Raw genomic sequence first — 6,298 nt, forward strand, 5'->3', positions numbered from 1 at the left:
CCCTTCACTGGTTAATCTGCAGGGTGCTACAAACGAACTCCGAAAACACTCCGCTTTTGACTTTTTTTTTTCATGGTCCTATCCATGAACTTTATTTACAAGTATACTCGGTATTTATCAAATCATTAAAGGTATTAGCTCTCCCCATTTTTGTCTAGCTCTAGTTTCTGATAATTTACTTTCTGTAATAATGACATTTTTCAAGTTTCTGCAGAACAGTATAAAACAATTTGTGTTACTAAAAAGTGCCTTATCTTTGTATAATACCCATGATTTTAATATGGTGTACAAGGCTATTGTTAATATATGATTACCTGCTTTTGACATGTACGTTTCTTGGAAAACCAATGATACATGTTTCAAAGTTACTAATGTTGCTATTCATCTTTATCACATGTAGGAATCTCTCAACTCTTTCCCAAAAGTTATCCAACCTGGTGCAACTAAAGAACATGTGTTCCTCGCTCTCTATTATCTTACAATGTTGCAAAGAGGGGAATCTATCATTTTCCATTTATAAAGATTGTTGTTACATGGTAAAATTCTATGTAGTAATTTGTACATGAAACTTGAGAGTTTTCTTTCAGTTGTGAAGTTAATTGTTCTATCAATCCAAGGAATTTGAAAAATTTGAGGATTTTTATGGAAGTTGGCTGCCCATGATTTTAAACTATTTGGGCTATTGATTTTATTAAGGATTAGTTTCTTGTACAGAAACCTGCATGTGTAATATTTGTAATCAAATTCTTTTGTTGTTTGTTCCGTGGATTGATATTGTATGTTTTTCAGCGGTACTATCCAACTTTTGGGAATTGCGTTTTTCACTTTGTACATTTCGACTAAACAATCTTTCTTATCACTCAATTTGTCGAGTATGTTATTCTCCTTTATACAATGATTTTCATCCAACAGGTCTCTTACATATATAATTCCTGAATATATCAAATTCTTAAAATACAAAGTTGTGCTCCTTTTCTTGCTCCCATAATCAATGACATAACTGGATCCCCAAATAATGTGATTTTTAACTTCCTCTGGAGTAAGTGGTTCAGGTACATTTCCCCCTCCAGCCTTGTGCCAGCTTAATATGACTTGAATGAAAATTATACTGCTAATACAAGCTCTTTATTCTACATAGAAACCAGACAGACATTTCATACTGTTTTCCCACTAGTACATATCTTTGCTTTCGATTCAACAATTTCCAATCAGGCTGACCGAATATTTGGTCCTTAAACGTGTGTCATCCATTTACAGGAGAAGACGACATGCCCCATTTGTCGGCATCAAGTATGGGAGAGCAGGATTTCTCCTCAGTAAAAGTAAGTGATTTGGTATTGTTTATCAAGGAGATAAGGGCTGGTGCAAAACGGGTGATATATATATATATTCATTGTGCATCTGTGCATCTTATACCTATTTTCTTTTTTCTATAACATTTGAGGTTTCCACTTACAGAAAAACACGTCCATTCGAATATTCATGGCCCGGGCCGTGACAATAGCGGTCCGGACTGTCCATTCAAATGGTCCGGCAACGATAAACAGAAGGACAAAAGGCATTGTCAGTGGATGCTCCACGACCTTTTGACCGTCTCTCAAACAAAAGAATCGGGTCTTCCTCCTCGTCTTTAAGTTTTACAAGAACTTACAGAGCGTCAGAAATCAGGCTCGCTGCAGCAGAAACAGCATCTCTGTGTATCTATCTCGCGCTACACCATCACCATGGAAAACATGGCTCAGGCCCAGCTGGACATGCGTAAGTCGTTTTTATAGCACAGTATTACTCTTAGATTTACAAGACTCAAGTGTTTTTTTACTACATATCTGAGAATCTGTTGTTTTTTAAATTCTATATAGAACTGGAACACGCGTCGCAGAGTTTTCAGTTTACAGGGGGACACATTGTTGACCATGCTCATAAATACAGAACGAGAGTTATCCGAAAATGGTATACAAGAGAGGAGTTGTTCAGGGAAGCTGCGCGGCGGGCGATAGGCCAGGCCCCACTTATTGACTATGATATTTTTCAGGGGTATCAGAATCTTTTAATAACTGGATATCAGACAACACCTGCACCGCCACCAACATTCAACCTGCCTTCCTGCTCCCACCTTGACAGGGAGACACTTTGTAACACACTGTCAGGCATGGGAGTAGAAACCGTAGACTTCTCCGATGGGGAAGAGATGACTGATCCGCAGCTCAGAACTGCAATTGATTCTACCGTCGCTTTTCTAACGAGCGCCAGTGAAATGAGCAACAGTGAAATGAGCAACAGTAAAATGAGCGACGATGACAGCCCCAAGAAAGCCAATATGAGGGCGACGAAGACTCGGAGAGTGGGCTTGGAAGTCAGGACCAGAGTGGTCCCCAAGACACCGAAGAAGTCGATGGCGATGACCAGGTGGGGCCAGTGAAGGCCAGGTAGGGGGGGGGGGGGCATTGAGGGCGGATCTGAACTCCCGCCATCAAGCCCTCACAATTCCATGTCTTTTAGAGGCTTCTGCACCCTACAACCACGACAGCGACCAGGCTAGTGACGCCAACTTTTGGGACGACGATAGCGATGACGTGGGGGACAATGACAGCATCACTGTAATCCCGCCATCTAGCCCTCAAGATTCCCTGACTACCGACAACCTGGATTCCACCAACCTCATGCAGTTGCCCCCTACTCCGGAAGAGCATCAGAATACCATTAACGATCATGACAGTGACCACGACAGCGTCATTATTATAGATGACACGAGTGAAGACATGGAAGATGACGGTGCAGAAGAAAATAGGGAGCGACCTTCAACCGTGGCACCTGCGGTAGAAAATATCTGCAGGGTCAAGCCGTTCAATAGGTGAACATCAAGAGTTTATCTTATCACATACATTAATGTATAAATCTTTCTAAAATGACTGAAAACAAATACATGTTTGTTACTTGCCAGCCCAGTTGGACATGAGCAAACCTAAGTGCGATTACTTCATACTTGGTGGTTCATCCTTTATTACATGGTAGACAAATTTGTTGTGTGCATGTTACCAAAAACTGCTGAAACAATTTAGGATTTGTCAGGGTGACTGAATTGACAGTGAAGGAGGAATAATCCACTGTATTTGATGTAATGCTGCACAGCACTCAGTCTATGCATTGAAGATTACCTGTATTTCAACGGTTGTTGTCTTGTATCTATACAGAACTGAGTAGATGCTGTCTTTACTTGGAAATGACTATGTATAATAGTCTAGAATGTCCATATGTTGTCCTTAGGTTGGCTAAGGTTCTGATACTCATTCCAAGCACAGTTAGATATCAAATACACGAATGAACGATTGTTCAGTATCGTACGTACCTGTGTGATTTGCCTTTAAGTAAGTTGTGATCATGTGTGTGGTCTATGAACTTTGCTAGTCAAGTCTATATTTATATATATCTTTTAGGTTCTGATACTCATTCCAAGCACAGTTAGATATCAAATACACGAATGAACGATTGTTCAGTATCGTACGTACCTGTGTGATTTGCCTTTAAGTAAGTTGTGATCATGTGTGTGGTCTATGAACTTTGCTAGTCAAGTCTATATTTATATATATCTTTTGTACATTGTTCACAGAATCCTGCTTTACCTTTCAACTTTGTGCAAAGAGCCAATTATAGACTCTTTTTAATGAGAGACCCCTCACAGGAAGTGAAGGGGGAGGGCAAAGCAGGTGCAAAAGCACCTTTGCAAGGTAAGATGGTTTGGTCCTTTTTACTTAATCATACTTAATACCATGGAGATCAACGGAAAAAACGTCCCTATCATGCTTCTGGGGGACCCAGCCTATCCACTGCTTCCCTTGCTAACGGAGGGCTATCCGGAGAGCGGCCAGCTGACTCGGCAGCAGGACTAGAACTCCCGTCTGAGCGCGTATGGTTGTGGATCATGGAGTGTGGATTTGGCATTTAAGATGGCGGTGTCTGTCGAAACGTATCGACATCAACATCACATCAGTTCCGGACATTGTCCGCGCTGCATGTGTGTTTCGACACAGTGAGGTCTTTGACAACCATTGGCTTGTAGAGGGAGCACGGGATAACAATCCTGCATGACATCCCTAGAATGGTAATGCAGATGCCGAAGCCTATGTAGATGCCGATGAAGCTGCTCCACATACTGTAGTTCAAGATGCACTGACACTCCTGTTCGCGCAACAACAAAATCAACCGACGTGTTTGAAGAAGCTCAATTGTAGTAGCAAATTGCCAGGACAACAATTGTTAAATCGTCAAGATCTAAATGTAGACAAGGAAGGCTGCACCAAGTCTTTTCTTCAAACAAAAGCAAGGTCCTTGCACGAAGTAAAAAAAAACACAACCTGCATGTAAACTATGAGATTTCGTTGATGAGTTCCCACAGACAACCGTCCCCGGCTGTTACTTCCAATATTCCCAAAGCCTGTGGCGCCGGATCCAAAGTCTCGGCATAGTAAGGGTGTACAGGCAGGACCTTCAACTAAAACGGTGCCTTCGGATGATAATGGCCATAGGGTACCCGCCCGTGGCATTGGTGCGGGTGAACTTCAGGAACCTGGTCGACAATTCACCCACTACCTGATCACCCGGTATCCAGCCTGTGGGACTTCATCCCTTACTACTAAATTATGCATTGAACTGGATCTCTTGGCTCCCGGAAGAACTACCTCCGGGATCATCTCTTTCAGGTCAAATTTATTCAACAATTTGTTTCTAGGGACTGCTACAGTGTTCTTCCACCACAAGGACATTCAGAACTTCAGCAGCGGCATCCTCACCAAGGACAACAATCTTCTTAGGTCTGTTGCTAAGGATATCAGCAGTGTCCCACTTCTTGCATGTGTAAAAGAGAGGAACACAAATTAGTGTTGTTGTAGCCGTTAGGTGGGATGCCAAAGACGGCGATTTGTTCTACAGTGGGAAAGGCGTGTGCCAACCTGTGTTTATCCCTGTTGAGTTATCATATGTCAGGCGAGTGCCGACTCATGTTTTTCTCATTTAATCATTTCTGGTATTACCGCCAAAAATTCTCTTTGTGTTGGTTGATAATGTGTATCGAAGTGTAATTGCTCAGATCATCCTGAGGGAGGCATAAAATCGTTAGCGAAAAATATTGTAATACATCTATACAGGTCATGGAATACAAAAACCGAGACCTATTTGCTGGACAGAAAAAAAGGCAAACATGGGACGAAATGCGGCAAAAAGAAGAGCCACCATGCAAGGTTTGTCAGATATAGTACACAATTAATTCCATGTTTTAGTATCAGACAGTGGAAGAGGGTAGGGGACAGTTGGTGCAGAAGGATGTGGAGAGGCTGTGGGCCCAGCTCCTGGGGATAGAACAGCAACTTCAGGAGCGCAGGAGGAATACCAATGACCAAAGCGAAAGAAGACCAGGGTGTTTGAGTCAACCGAACCCGTGAACAACACCGGGATACCCTAGTCAACATTGCAGGGCAAAACTATCAAGACCAAGAGGAGGAAGCTCCGGAGGGGCTATCTGGAGCCTTGCTTCAGCACCCTCCCCAATCATATGGTGAGAGCAATATTTTCACCTATAGATAATATGTTTTGGTTAATGTAATGGTGTTCTTAGTCTTTTCAGAACGTCGAGACAATATGTCGAGACAATAGGTAAATCCAAGAAGAGGCAACAATCCAGTAAGTTGAGTCAGCTGAATAAACGTTGGTTTCCCCACATAGGGTAGAAACCCCTGTGCACCAAACAGTTCAAACAGCTTAATACCTTGAAGAAACAGAAGTAGACTCAAACTAGACGGCAAATGTACTAAATACCACATATCATAATATCCACAAGTACAACTTGTTCATGGGAGCAGGAGTTGACACAAAACACGTAACACGTGGATTAGGCAGCATTGACATCCAGAGTAGCTGATCACTACCTAACACTGACAGTTCATTACCTGGTCAACTGGGAGGTAAGAGCTCGAGTGTTACAAACACTGAAAACAGACATGTCTTAGACCGGGGATAATTTAGCAGTTGAAATCAAAGACTGCCTGGAGGACTTTGGCCTGAAGGGCAGGATAGAGGTAACGACTACCAACAATGCACAAGCCATGGTCAATGCTACAACCAGTGCAGGGATTCCACTGTCTCTAGGATGTTGTGCCCATACTCTAAATCTTTGTACACATAAGACAACGAATTAGCCCACCATTGGCACAATGTTAGCTGGCATCCGACTTGGTGTTACATTCTTCCGCAACTCAAGTTGTACTTAAGGGCAAACAGAAAGGCGACCAAGGGTGACCGTGACAAT

The sequence above is a fragment of the Branchiostoma floridae genome, unplaced genomic scaffold, assembly GCF_000003815.2.
Source record: "Branchiostoma floridae strain S238N-H82 unplaced genomic scaffold, Bfl_VNyyK Sc7u5tJ_757, whole genome shotgun sequence".
NCBI lineage: Eukaryota > Metazoa > Chordata > Leptocardii > Amphioxiformes > Branchiostomatidae > Branchiostoma > Branchiostoma floridae.